The sequence below is a fragment of the Chionomys nivalis genome, chromosome 4 (genome assembly GCF_950005125.1).
Source record: "Chionomys nivalis chromosome 4, mChiNiv1.1, whole genome shotgun sequence".
Classification (NCBI taxonomy): domain Eukaryota; kingdom Metazoa; phylum Chordata; class Mammalia; order Rodentia; family Cricetidae; genus Chionomys; species Chionomys nivalis.
In genome coordinates this window covers 67,775,373-67,790,355 of record NC_080089.1, presented here as the reverse complement: position 1 = coordinate 67,790,355, position 14,983 = coordinate 67,775,373, and positions in this window count along the sequence as shown.

The window sequence follows — 14,983 nt, the reverse complement described above, 5'->3', positions numbered from 1 at the left end:
AATGAAAAATAAGATTGTAATAGCTTCTTCAAGGTTAGAGAGGTAAAGATTTAACCTCAGAAATCATCTAGTCAGTAGCAGAACTGGATTCTGCCATGGTAGAGTATTGGGCACAAGTGCAATCCATAGTGTCAGAGTCCCATTCCATGTTCCAGGAAGGAGTTTGCATAGCTCATATGTCCATTTTCCAGAGTCCTCCTCTTTGCTCGGGGTTCATTGTGACTTTCTGCCTTGACTTTGCTCTGTTCCCTGATGCCCACCATCTCCACATTAGGTCATCTAAACTTCCCCCACCTACCTAGCAGCCACTGAGAAAGACACCGGAAGGAGTCCAACCTCTGTGGAAACTTCTTGGAAACATTCACCCTACCCTGGTGTTTCCTGGTCTAGTTGTTCTTCAGTGTTGTATCTCTTCCTCTTGTCTTTTATTCCCTGCAAGTCAAGTATCGGCCCTTAGCTCTTCCTGAGATTGTAGTCTGTGCCCATCATGAAGTCCCAGTCTCTTCAGATTTCCTAGAGTAAAATCTCTTAATTCCCTGTGAACTTTGAGCTTTTGGTTCTCAGATCAACCTTGACTGACTCTCTGCACACAGAAGTTTAACCTGTCTTCTCAACTGAACTGTCATCTCTAAAGACAGAACTCTTCCAGATTCCAGTCAGTAGGAACTTGGCCTCACCTCTCAGACTCACCCCCTGGTACGCAGCAGTCCCACCACAGTCTGGGTTCAGGTCCTGAGATGGGTGAGGGGCACTGGCATGAAGAAATGAGGTATGTCCGACCACTGGAAGAGCTGCACCCCAATAGCTCAAGTCATTTTTATTTATACTTCAAAAACAAGCAAGTTTTTCCCACTCTTTAGCACTAACCTTCATAAACAACAAATGTTTTTGTTTCCCCAACTTTGACATTAAAACAATTTTTAAACCACAAACGATTCTTAGCAATTTGCCAGCTTGGCTAAATATCGATCTAGGCATATCCTGTCCATACAAAGCTAAAAGGTAATAAACATAGGCACACATTCTCAAGAACAATAATATCATTCAAAACATAACAAAATATATTTTCAGAAAGAGGGGTGATTTGCCCTAAACTGCCTGCATACAGTTAGCTTGTCTTTCTCTAACTGTTCCTATGTCCCACAAAAGGGTCCTGTATGCCTAAGCCTCTCTATAAGAAACCTGAGAAGCCTCAGTTCCCAAAGACTTTTAGGGGAAAGTATTGAAGAAAAAGTGGGATTTGGAGGAATGATTAATACTGACTGACAAAGTGAAATGAAAAGTCACCCAGAGAATCATCAACATTATGAGAGAGAAGAGAGTGTGCAGGATGCACAGTTTCAGTGGCATTTTGTGCTGTCCTGAGGTCCTCTGGTTCTTGCCAAGTAAGAGACTGTGTCTAGAGCTTAGCCTTGTGGAGACCCATTGGGCAAGTGATCATGTGCTGGTGTGGGAAGTCCTGCTGTCTATGTGTTTCTTTTATTGGTTAATGAATAAAGCCGTTTCAGCCAGTGGCTTAGCAGAATAGAGAAGGCTGGAATTCCAAGCAGATAGAGGAAGAAAGAAGGTGGAGTCAGGGAGATGCCAGGTAGCTGCCGGAGGAGAAAGATGTGACCACCAGCTGGAACCTTGCCAGTAAACCATGAACCTCATGGAAAAATATAAAATAATGGAAATAGATTAATTTAAGATAAAAAAAGAACTAGCTAGCAATACATTTAACTGGTAGGCCAAGCAGCTTTTTAATTAATATAGTTTCTGTGTAATTATTTCAGGTCTGGATGGCTGGGAACGAATGAGCAGCCTCCATCAACCATGTGCTCATCCAAAACTAAGCAACATGGCTCCCTACATTGGTGCTGTGTCATCCAGGAAGCAATCACTTGGAATCACAATTACACCCTGTGACCCACAGATTCATTTGCTACTTATACTTCTGTTCTTTGGCCTCAGTCCCATTTGAAGCACTTTGAAGTTGATCCAAATCCAGGCCCCTTTGGTGGTCTGCTTACTGCTTTCCTTAAGGTTGGATCTACAGAAAAATTAGGGTCCTCTGGATTTAATGATATCTGTCTGCCCCCTCCATCTACTTATCTACAATGGTGTGCTCTAATAGACTTCATCTGGAATCCACATGAATTAATACACGACTCATAACGGCCCAGTGAAAAGCTCTCTTGAACTTTACCAAACCACAGTGGATGGTGTTGTGGATTCTTGGAATCCAGCATTTATTGTTGCATACTGTGAATTTTCAATTCTCAGAGTTCTTTGTAGTTTTTCTCTCATTTCCAAAAAGTGAGAACATTTTGGTACCACCTTAGAGGAACATTGTAAGAGTAATAATTCACATCAACTACAGAAAACCATGCCTACCAAAGGCCAATAATTCACTTAATGCTAGTAACTATGATCTAAAAAGGAAAAATATACCAGATTGCCCTGAGTTAAGTAGATTATATGCCCCCCCCCGTGTGTGTGTGTGTGTGTGTGTGTGTGTGTGTGTGTGTTTCTCCCTCAATTATTCAGAGATACCTTCTGTTGCTAAGCCTAATGTCTTCCCAACTGAACAGAGAAGCCTAGGCCATTCTTTCTGTTCACAGCCAACCTTCTGACTCATTAGTTCAAACCACCGAAGTTCATACTCTCATCCACCCTACTGCTCATTCTCTCTGCTTTAGGCTAAATCTTCCATCTTAAGCTTCAGGATTTTCTCCGTCTCTGTGACTATGTATTCTCTGAAGCCCATAGTCATGGCTGGCTCTTGTCAAGCCATCTCTGGCTCTCCTAGAACCTGACTCTCCCTTAACTCTCAGATGCCTCCCCCTCAGTGCTACCTGTGAGTGATACCCTAGTAGGGTTGCTGCTGTCACACACACTTCCATAGCAACAGAACTCCTTCCCTTCCTTGGTCCAGATCTTTATCTTGTGACAACACTAGGCTTTTATTTACAACCAGAAGGACTTCCAAGATGTCTGAACTCTTGTATCCCTTTTCCATCTTCCAGCCCACAATTGTCTTAAGCTGAATGTGTAGACATAGATTTTCCTCTTTAATTATTTTGTTTGCTTTTGTTTGTCTATGGTTTTATGGGTCTATTAAAGGGGAGCCTAGACCTGCTTGTCTTTTCTATAAATTCTACTGTCACGGAATTTATTTTCTTAAAAACTGTCACCAGTTGACAAAAGTATTTGTTTCTCCAGATGTTATTTCGTATTGTTATGCTAGAACAGAGGTTGCTCAACCTTTTGATACAGTGGCATGATACTGTGATCTACAAATGTAAATGGCCACTTTTGCAACTATCCCGAGACACATGTAACCTGCGATCTACAGTCAGTGCATGCTTGTTGTAGTTGACATCCTTCTTCCTTTTCCTTCCTTTGACCTCTCTTGAAAATTTTTAAGAGTCACGTGAAAGCATTTACTGCAGCCAAATTGGTTCAAGGACTCAACAAACCCTTGCGAGGTTGCATTTATTTGGTAGATGTCATCAGCTAAAGCTTGCTCCTTTTCCACTTGCAAACGAATATATAGGATAAATGGCCTTTGAGTAGAGTCACTTTAACTGGGAGGAGTTGGAGCCCATCTTCAGGGCTTTAGACTGTAGTCAAGTCTTCCCCACCACAGGGGCAGTTGTGAACAGTGGTTAAAAGCTTGGAGTAGCGGCCTAGAAGATGGCTCCGCAGGTAAAGACACTTGTTCATCAAGTCTGAAATCCATCCAATTGAATGACATTTTTCTCCAGAATCAGTTCTCATTTCTGTTTCTTCATTTGTCTAGTAATTACTTTATTGAAAACTGGACCTCATAGCAATATATGTCAGTGTTTCTGGGTTCTGTTATCTTGTGGGAAAAACTATGAATTCAAAACTTTCCAACTGTCTGACCTGTGATACAAGAAGCTAAGCCATCTCAGTTCTTTATGTTCCCTTGGTTGTTGATGCAGAGGACTGGGGTTTGCCTTGAGCAGGTGCATTTGAGATGGTTCAGTATTTAGAAGAGTTCAGATTCACATGCTTTGAGTTCAGCTCCATCCGTTTGGATATTTTTCTCTCCTTGACACTCCAGCCTTTTTATTCCCACTCTGCCCTCTGATGCTCCAATCCAGCAAATCCATGGCTTTCTCCCATTCTGCCTGGTGTGACAAACACATACACTTTTGTCCCCCACAACCAAATACCAGTTTTCAAGCATCAACTGCTCTACAGTTCCTTATCTGATTGATCTTCAATACTTTCAAAAATATTATTTATAATTTTCCTTTTTATTTTGTATTTATGTGTGTCTGCCAGTGTGCGTATCACACATACATGCAGGAGCCCATGGAGGGCCAGAAGAGGGCATCAGATACCCTGGAGTTGGAGTAAAGGTGCCTGGGAACTGGATTCAGGTCTTCTGGAAGATCAGGAAGTACTCTTAACCACTGAGCCATCTCTCCAGTCCACACTGTTGTTATTTCAATTGCTATATGTACAGAAGGTGGTTCAATAAATTTGCTCTACTATAAAAAGAAAAAAAAAATTAGTCTTGAGCCGGGCAGTGGTGTTGCAAGCCTTTAATCCCAGCACTTCGGGAGGCAGAGGCAGGTGGATCTTTGTGCGTTTGAGGCCAGCCTGGTCTACAAGAGCTAGTTCCGGGACAGGCTCCATAGCTACAGAGAAACCTTGTCTCAAAAAAAAAAAATAATAATAATCTTGATAAATCAACTAAACATTCATGTGAAAACACTGGGTAGGCTGTTAAATGCACACATGTGGTATTCAGAGGTGGAATCCACAGAAGATCTGACAGCAGTGCATAGATGCCGCTGAAAGAGGAGTTCACCCTGGGAGTAAGCACGGGCAAAGAAAGACCATGCGAGGCCTGGTACTTGGAGGAGAGTGGGTGGTCTCTGATGTTCTGAAGACTTGGAGCAGAGTTGAGAGAGGAGACTCAAATGGTGTGACCAGCATGGCTGAACAAAACCCACCAGCTTCCTGGCAAGCAAGATTCCAAGTGGGGAAAAAAAGTCTAACTAGAAGGAAGGGTGTGATCAATTGTGGCAAATTCTGCTGACCCAGCAGGTGAGGGGACAACTGGACTCACTTATTGGATTGAAGAATGTACAGGTGACTGATGACCTTGGTAAGAGCCATTGAGTTAAGCACTTGTGGGAAGTCTGCAGAAAGTGAATCATAAAAGCAATTGTCTACTTCAGAGAATGTCTGCAAAGATTTACACAGAAAACTATAAATTATCCTAATATATAAAAATTTTATAAAACTAATAAGGAAATGAGAAGTTAGTGTTTAATGGGTATAGAGTTTCCATTTGGAGGGCAAGTTCTGGAGTTGGCTGTGGCTGCCAAGAGGACACACAAGAGAAATGTACATGGCTGATGACTTGGACATTTAAAGTTGCTTAAGACAGAAACTTTGTTGTTCTTGTAGAGGATCCTGGTTAAATCCCACATTAGGATGCTTATAACCACCTAACTCCAGATCCTGGGGATCCAACTTCCTCTTTTGGCTTCTGCAGGTCATATAAGAATGTGGTATACATATATACAGAGAGGCACATACCATAAACATACATCTAAAAATAAATTAATTTTTAAAAATTAAAAATATAAGCAAGTGGTAACAAAAAAAACAGATGAGAACATACATTAAAGTAAACACAATGGAATTAAACACATAGAATGAGTTCTACCTGATAATTAAATCAATTAAGTAGTTAATATAGATTAAATTAACAGATGCTACTTTTCACATGTCATATCAGCCACACTGAAAAGGGCTGAGAATATATACTGCAGGTAATATGGGGAGAAACATGGAAAAACAAAACTTTCATTCATTATTGGTATGAGACAAGAAGACAAATTGTGTTAATACATGAACGTGTCAACACATGTCAATGACCAGTTTAGCAGTGGCTTGAGTAATGTCACGGATTGATACAAGAATATATTGATACATGTATAACCTTTATATACTAGGTTCATAGTATATGCAGTAACTTATACAGGTACTTCTTGATGCACTGCTTTGAGTAACTCTGAGCTATATAAATCAATTAAGGTTTAAACATGTAGCAGAATGCATTATTTCTATTGCTTCTTAGAAAATCACAGAGAGCAGCAGCCAGGGTTCACTGTAGTGCTTACGAGCACTTCCTGTTTTTCCAGAGGATCTGAGTTTGGTTTCCAGCACCCACACTGGGAGAATTACAATCGCCAGTTTACTACAGTCCCAGGAGACCACATGTCCTCTCCCTGTATCTGAGGGTTTTTGCACCACATACACACACACACACACACACACACACACACACACGGAGCGAGAGGGAGAGGCAGACAGACAGACAGAAAGGGAGGGAGAGAGAGAGAGAGAAAGAGACTGAGAAAGACAGAGTAAAACAGAGAAAAAGATATGTAAGTATTTGGGGAAAAAAATGCACCAACCCCTCCAATCAGTTTTAAAATGAAGGTAAAACACACGGCACTATGCAAAATGTAGAAAAATATTGAAAAAAGAAACAAGGGGGAAATGTTTATACTTATGCGTGTGTTGTGGTGTGAATGAGGTGTTCCCCCCAGGCTCGTGTATTTGAATACTTGGTTCCTTGTTAGTGGTGCTCTTTGGAGAGGTTCTGGACCTTTCAGGGACCTGGAGCCTTGCTGGAGCTCCATTATTGGCACTGGAGCGCATTATTGGGCACTGGGTTGGAGAGTGTACAGCCTCTTCCCGTTCTCAGGGCTTGCTTTGCTTCCATGTGCAGCTGTAGGGCAAGCAGCTGGCCTCTGGCTTCTGCCACCATGCCGCCCTGCCATTATGGATTCTAGCTGTCTGGAATCATCGGGTAAAATCAGTTTTCTCCCTGAGGCTGCTCCTGGTTGTGGTGTTTACCACATGTGCGCACATTGCTCTTTTCACAAAGTGTTAGAACTTTAGACTAGAAAAGCCTGCATATTACAAAAATCTAACCTGCTGAGTTTCCACACACTTGAGCACTTCTGGTGGCTTCACTAGCACCATGGGCAACACCAGCATGTCTGAAACTCTTTGGACCCAACTAACTCTCACCTGTCCTTCAGTCCTCCCTTCCCCCTCCTTTGTTCCTTCCCTCCTTCTTATAAGTGACATCATCTGTGAAGCTCCCTGGTACAGACCAGACACCCACTCCCTGAGGGCAGGCTGAAGCCCTGGGCTCATCTGCATCTCTGGAGGAGGAAGGGGAGGTCTAGGAGCTGATTCTAGTACAGGTTGAGCTTGGGAAAGTGCTTCAGGCAACAGAAAGTTTTTTTTTTTTTTTCAGTTCTGTACTGGGAAAAACCCAAAGCATACTTTGCCCAACATTCTGAGCCCTGAGGCACTTGGAGCAGAATGTAATCCGCGTGCTTCTGACTCATTTCCCTCACCTCAGAGGCTCTGCAGAGGGAAGTTTCTCTGCTGAGAAGTCTATGAACTTTAACTTTGCTCTCTATGATAAGGAGAACCCATCGACTGAAACTATTTCCCCAAAGAGAGCTCGGCACAGAATTCATATTTGTGAGGGTTCTGGGCGCAGCAGCATAGATTCCAATCCCCACAAAGCTGTCCTCTGCTTGACAATAGAGGAACTTTAACATCCTGATGGAACTTGCAGAGGAAAGAAGAAAAATAATACTAATAATTTTTTTTTTAAATTTCTTTAAAAAAAAAAAGAAAGGGTTCTTTGGGTTAGGAGGAAGTTGAAATTTTATAATTTGATTTGGTTCAATTTCTACTTACTTTATAAGGAAATATAAAACAAGTTTTTTCATTTGATTTTATAAGTGATGATTTATGTAATTTTTTCCCTGATATGCAAAGCATTTATCCCTCTCTCTTTTTTCTCCCTCCCTCCCACCTGTTCTTCCTCTCCCTATGACAAAAACATACATTCCAGGAGAAAAGTCATCTGGTGCATCAGCAGGCACCGTCCAGGTAATCTGATGCCCCTTATCCCACATTGCAAAACACTGTTCTTGGAGAAATAAACAAGATGACACGGCATGGACAGAAAGAGGGCATCTTAGACCCATTTATGCTGCGCAAGCAAGTATGGACAAAAACAACATAGGAGAGGTCAGGAAGCCCAGGGGTGGGTTTGAATTTGAAGTGGAATCTGGTGAACACATCTGTGTGAGATGCCTGGGTGCTAATCCTGGGGCAGGAACTGCTTCCTTTCTCATTGCCTCACACAAAGCTCTTTGCACAACTCAGTCTCTGATAAAGAATAGCTAGGCAAAGTCTCATGAGATGCCTTACTGGGAGGAGGAGCGTCCAGCCAAACCTGACAACCTGAGTTCATTCCCTGGAATCCGCATTATGGAAGAAGAAACCAACTGTGTAGGTTGTTTTCTGACCTACACACATATGCACACGCACACACACACACAAGAATAAATAAATGGGAGAAAAAAACAACAAAGAGAAAATGTCCTGCTGTTCACTGTTTCATCTACATGTATAACCACTTAGGACATTTGATTCAACAGACTGGTCATTTCACACTGAGAGTTGATTTAAAATTTAATCAAAATATAGTTAAAATCTGTTGGAATCCTTCAGGTTTTTTCTTCCTTCTTTCTTTCCCTTTTTTCTTCCTTTTTCCCTTCCTTCCTTCCTTCCTTCCTTCCTTCCTTCCTTCCTTCCTTCCTTCCTTCCTTCCTTCCTGACAACTTTGGCTGTTTTGGAACTCACTACATAGACCAGGCTGGCCTTGAACTCACAGAAATCCACTTGTCTCTGCCTCCAGAGTGCTGGGATTAAAGGCATGTGCCATCATGCCCTTTATCAACTGAACTGAATTCACGTCTGGCAAACTAAGCAAACCAGTTGTAACTTAAGTAAAATAATCTGCTGGACATTATCTTTGAATTTTGGTGTGTGTGCAAGGTGACTGTGCACATACATGCAGTACACTGTGCAGGCATATGTGGAGGCCAGCGGTCAATGGTGAGTGTCTTCCCCAACTGCTATCCACCTTATTTACTGAGATAGGATCTCTCATGCACTCTAGAGATCACTTTTTCTCAGCTCTGACTGGCTGGCCACTGAGATGCAGGGATCCTCTAGTCTCCAGGGTATACCACCATGCCTGGCTTTTATATGTGAGCTTTGGGAATCTGAGCTCAGGACCTCACACTTGCATAGTGAGCGCTCTACCCACAGAGTCCCCCCCTCCCCCCCAACCACCCCCCGCAGATGGAGCATTTTGAATTGAATCAGTTTACATCACCATTCTGGATCTTCAAGTTACTTGGGTCTAACAGTTCCCTTTCCGTCGAGAGCCATTAAAGCATACGGTAAATGAAATGCAATTTCCCAGGTAGCGTGTTTAGAAAGAGAACTTAAAATAGCTTTTACCTTGCTGTGAAACTTTCCTCTCTCTTTTCCCTTATAAAGGGAACCGGGTCAATAAAGCTGTGTAGAGAGGCGATGGAGAGAAAAGGTCAGAAACAAATGCCTATGGCAGTCTTCTTTTTCTTCATGGATGTGTATGTGGTATATGTGCACGCGTACATGCACGTCCACTTGTCTATGGTTGCATATATGTGCACATGAGTGTGAAGTCTAACATCAATTGAGGTGTCTTCTTCAATAGCTGTCTGCCTTATTCTTGTTTAGAGGCGGTGTCTCTCACTCAAACTCAGAGATCCTGGATATAGTGAGTCTGTAACCCTCTGGCTCCAGGGATCCCATCTCTGACTTTTAAGGCTAGAATTATAGGTGGGCTGTCACACTATACTATAGTTCTGGGGATTCAAACTCTGATCATCTTGTTTACATCACATGTACTTTAAACTCTGTTGCATCTCCCCAGTCCCACTGAACATCTTTTAAACTGTATCCCAAACCACTTCCTGTCAAGTATCCTGAAGAGTAGGTGTCATTGTCCCCAGAAACAGAGCCACACAAGAGTGCGTGGCACTTAGAGACTCTTTCCAATGAAGCAGAAGAAACTCTGTTGAGATAAACTGTTTCCTACTTCACACTGTTTTTCTGTATAAAATGTACTTATTTATTTTGATAATATCTAATTAGAGAGGTTAAACAAAAATGTCTTCGATATTCTTGAAAGAATAAAGAGCTTTCATGTGGGCTGGTTTATGTTGGTGGGTATTTGTCACATAAAGTGATGAGTTTTATAATCTCATTTTTATTTGACCAAGGAGAAGGCAAGAATAGACATGGAAGGTAACCTCTGACCTCCACCCATGCTGTGTCATGTAAACACCTGTACTCACACATACCAAGAACACAGAGAGAGAGAGAGAGACAGAGACAGAGAGAGAAAAAAATAAGCAAAAGAAAATGAATGAGAAGGAGTGTGAATATATTACTAAAGCACTGACCAAATACATATTTTAATCCCTGACTTGTTCCTTCCCCCCTCCTCCTATCTTCTTTTTTTTTTTTTTTTTTTTGATTTTTTGAGACAGGGTTTCTCTGTGGTTTTGGAGCCTGTCCTGGAACTAGCTCTTGTAGACCAGGCTGGTCTCGAACTCACAGAGATCCGCCTGTCTCTGCCTCCCGAGTGCTGGGATTAAAGGCGTGCGCCACCACCGCCCGGCTCCTCCTATCTTCTTTCTCCTTCCTAAATCACCCACTTTCTACTTGTGCATGTTTTCATGTGTGTGTGTGTCTGTGTGTGTGTGTGTGTGTGCAGCACACCAATGAAATTTGCCCACTCTTCTATGGTACCTTGCATCCTCTGTAGCCTACTTCCATGTCAATATGCTTAGCTTACTGAGAAATGTTTCTCACTGAGGAACCAATGGCCTTTGATGCACACCTCCCTGCTCCTTCTGCTCACCTCCTGACTCTGGTCCAGCTACTAGGGTAGGTTCTCTGGGTGTTAGCATATCAAACCTCTATGTCTCACCGCTGGCTGCCGCCATCATCCCTCCCCTCCACCTGGCCCCTCCTTCCTTCGCCCTTACTTACAGTGCTCCTAATGTGTCAATAAAACCCTCACTTTTGTCTAGGACAGAGGTGGAAGATTTTTCTACTCCATCGATCCACAAGACTCTTCTCTCCCTAAAACAACTGAGTGTATTCTGTGTGTGTCCCACACGAGGCAAAGACACGCCATGTGCTGCTGACAGGGATGGCCCCATACATTTCCCCCATTCCCTTCCACTACACTGCACATTTCCCGAGGAGAGCATCCATGGCATACCTTTTTCATAAATCCAGGCTAACAAACTCGTGTTTACCACCACCATTGTCATTAACTTATATTTGGGGCTGGGAAGATGATTCCATCAATAAAGTAACTTCCATGCAAGCTTGAGGACCCAAGATCAACCCCCAAAAGCCACATAAGAAGCCAAGCATGGTGACATGTGCTCATAACCCTAGTTCTGGAAAGGCAGAGACAGGAAGGTACAGAGGACTCCATAGACTAGCTGAACCAGGGAGCCCTAAGCTATTGAGAGACTCTGTCTCAAAAGACAAGGTGAATGGTGTCTCAAAGATTAATACACAAGGTTAACCTCTGGCCTCCAAGTGCACATGCATCTGTATGTACATAGTACATAACATATAAACATACACACAAATACATGCATACACACTCATATTTAAATAATGCCTATACTGTTGTATAGAACCAGTGTGAAAGGTGAGCTTTACTCTCCTCCTGGCTTCTCTTTGAAACATTTTCACTTCTTTGAGGGAACTAAGGCCCAGCAACCTGTGGGATGTAATTCATACAGTAGCTGCCAGAGACAGGCTGGAAGTCCTGATTCTTTGTTATTATTGTTTTATTCTGATAAAGAATGGCACCACAGGGGATATAGATGGGAGCTCAAAATGTATTTTCCTGTCACCATAAATTATTTAAAATTTCCCTTTTAGGTTTATGTGTGTGTGTGCGTGCACACACAGGTGCAGGTGCCCATGGAAGTCCCAAGAGGACAATATACTTCACTGGAGTTACAGACAGTTTTGAGGGGCCCAATGTGAATGCTGGGAATCAAACTGAAGTTCACTGCAAAACCGGGGTATGTCTTAACCACTGAGCCTTCCCTTGAGTCCATCCATAATAAATTTGACAACATTTAGAAAGAAGCTATCTAAAGGTTACTAAAGACAGACGAAAGATGTGATCACCACTAAGCATGCACTTTCTGTTGCCAGTGTGTAGGTATGTATATGTATATACACACATGTATGCATGTATATATATCCTCCCTTTACAGATGGGGAAATTGAGGCTTACAAATCCTAAAGTCACGAAACTGAAAATAGTAACCTAGGTTGCCTGCCATGGTCTTTGTTCTGAAGTAAGTAGTTTGCTTGTTATGTGGGAGATTTCTCTAAGTCAGTAGGGCAAAAGGAAAAGGGAAAAAAAATTCTCAAAATTAATTATAATAAACTGTGCTGAGAATTGATGCAGAGAGAGGTGCAGATATTTCCACAATGAAAAGCAATCCATCCCGGCTAACAACTAGTTGGCTGTGTTTCTGCAGTGTCCTACCCACTAATTTCAATTGATGTATGTACCTATTTGCCTCTGGCGCCCGGACTCCAAAAGTAAATGAACACGGAACCTCTTCTGCCCAGTACCATGATGTCAAAGGAGATCATGGTGAGGTGAAAATGTGTGCTGTAAATGTTAGAGCAACCACTAAAGATGAGAATAAGGAACAAGGGCTGATTAGTTAACAATGCAAATGACGGAATCATTAAAGCCCTCTAAATGGGAGGAAGGAAGAAAACAGCCCAGTGAGGTGACTCTGTGCTGTAGAGCACTTGCCTGCAAGTCTGATAACTTGAGTTTGAAACCAGAAGCCCACAGGGTAGGAGAGAACTGACTCACAAAGTTGTCCTCCTACTACCACATACATGCTTTTCCCCAGAGTAAATGAATAATTGCAAACAAGAAAAGAAAAAGTGAGAAAATGAGGAAATGCAGTAAGATGAACTTGAATATATTAATAATTGTATTAGCTGTAAATGTGGTAAATACCCAAACAGAAAGGCAGAGATTGTGAGATTGGAGAAAATGGAAGCTGTCTGCGACTTCATGAGGAAATAAGCTTTAAAGCTGGAGTTTAAAGTAAAAGATGGCAAAGGGATAGTAAGTAATTCTGTGTAGTTCCTTTTCTCCTTGGTTTCAATTATCTTTGTTTGTTTTTCAGCCAAGCAGTTGGTGAAAGGAGTAAAAGCATCCTAAATTAAATCTGGCCTCCATGTCTTATTATTAACTGACAAAGTTATTAACAAAGCTAATGGTGAGTAGACTCAACCTCTGTGGTTTTTGAACCAACTCAACAGATATAACTTTTCTTCTAGAGAAACAAAAAAAAATTATATGGGTTTGCTTTGTTTTAAATTTAAAGAAAATACTTTAATGATGACATGAAACCCTGCTCATCAGTTAAGAACATGTACTGCTCTTGCAGAGGACCCTACTACAGTCTCTAGTATCCCACAAGTAGCTTACTGCCACCTGTCATTCCAGAGCCAGGAAATCTAATGTCCTCTTTTGGCCTCTGAGGTCACCAGCACTTGCATGCACACACCCACACATAAACACATATATACATCTATTACTTTTTGGTTCTTTTGAAACAGGGTTTCTCTGTCCTAGAACTCGCTCTGTAGACTAGCCTGGCCTTGAACTCACAGAGATCTGAATGTCTCTGCCTCCCAAGTGCTGGGATTAAAGGCAAGCAATACCACTGTCCAGCTTAATTTCTCTAAATTAAAGAAATAACTTAGTATGGACTTACAAATACAACAAAGAATCTTAAATTTTCTAACATCATGTTACTCATAAAGAAATATGTCTAATATTTCAGATAATTCTGTTACCAAAACTGAACTACATTTTATTTAAAGAAAAAAAACAGGGAGGGATCATACTCTATATTGATTCTATTTTGCTCTATATTGTGTTTTTTTCACATTAATGTAATGTCTACAAAATCTAATGATCACAGTCCCCCCCCCACAGTAACCTACAGATATTCACAATAATAACTATAGCTATGTTAACACTGACTACATGTCAGATACCACTGAGCTTTTCATGTATCATCTGTTCCCTTTTCATATCATTGACTGTGACCATATACTTTTGAATCACCAAGAATTGTAATTTTGAATCACCGAGTTGTAATTTTTAGCATCAAATTGAGATCTTCTTTAGCATTGATTTGACATACACACATTTTCCCTGTATATTTTGTATCTTCTTGCTCTTATTTTAGAGGCCCATTTAATGCAACATGCTACCTGTTGAATGTGCCTAGGACAGTGTGTGACCCCAGCAAAACAAAGCTTCACGCACTGCTTCAAGGCTGGCCACACTCTGTGGTGAGTGATATGAATCCGCTTACACACACCATTGTGACTGCAATCCTTCACTGCAGGTCACTAAACTGTGCCCATGCATTTACATGTTGAGCAGTGATGAATACCCTTATGTGCACATTAGTCTCCTACATCCCAAGCATCTGATGACTTGCCTGGTTGCAGGTGTGCTCTGCAAACTAAAGCTCATGCGTGCTATAGAGTATGAGGTCGCTCAGTGGTAGGCAGGAGTAGGCGTCTGCTAGCTGAAAGCTGATAACCACGTCTCTCATTACAACTAGACGTTAAGTTACATCTCACTCCAGAGGCATCATGGATGCTACAAAAATCAGTGGACATGATATATAAATCTGCGAGATGCCCCATCCCCAAACTCCAGGGCCCTTTGTTCAGATTTACCAGCACATCTCTGTCCTCATTGATGAGTTAATACAGGACTCTATGCAGTACCCTGCAGTGACTCAGTTGGCATCATTCCTAATCAAAATAGAGCTGTCTACCGGCCAAGCTGTCTACAATCGAGCAACACTGAATCTGCAGTGTGGCCCAAGGTCATGCAGCCAGTCAGTGACAGCGTCGGGATTCTAACCCCTTGATGTTCTCTGTCTCCAAGGTCTATGGTCCTCTGTTCTGTATTTACTGTGGC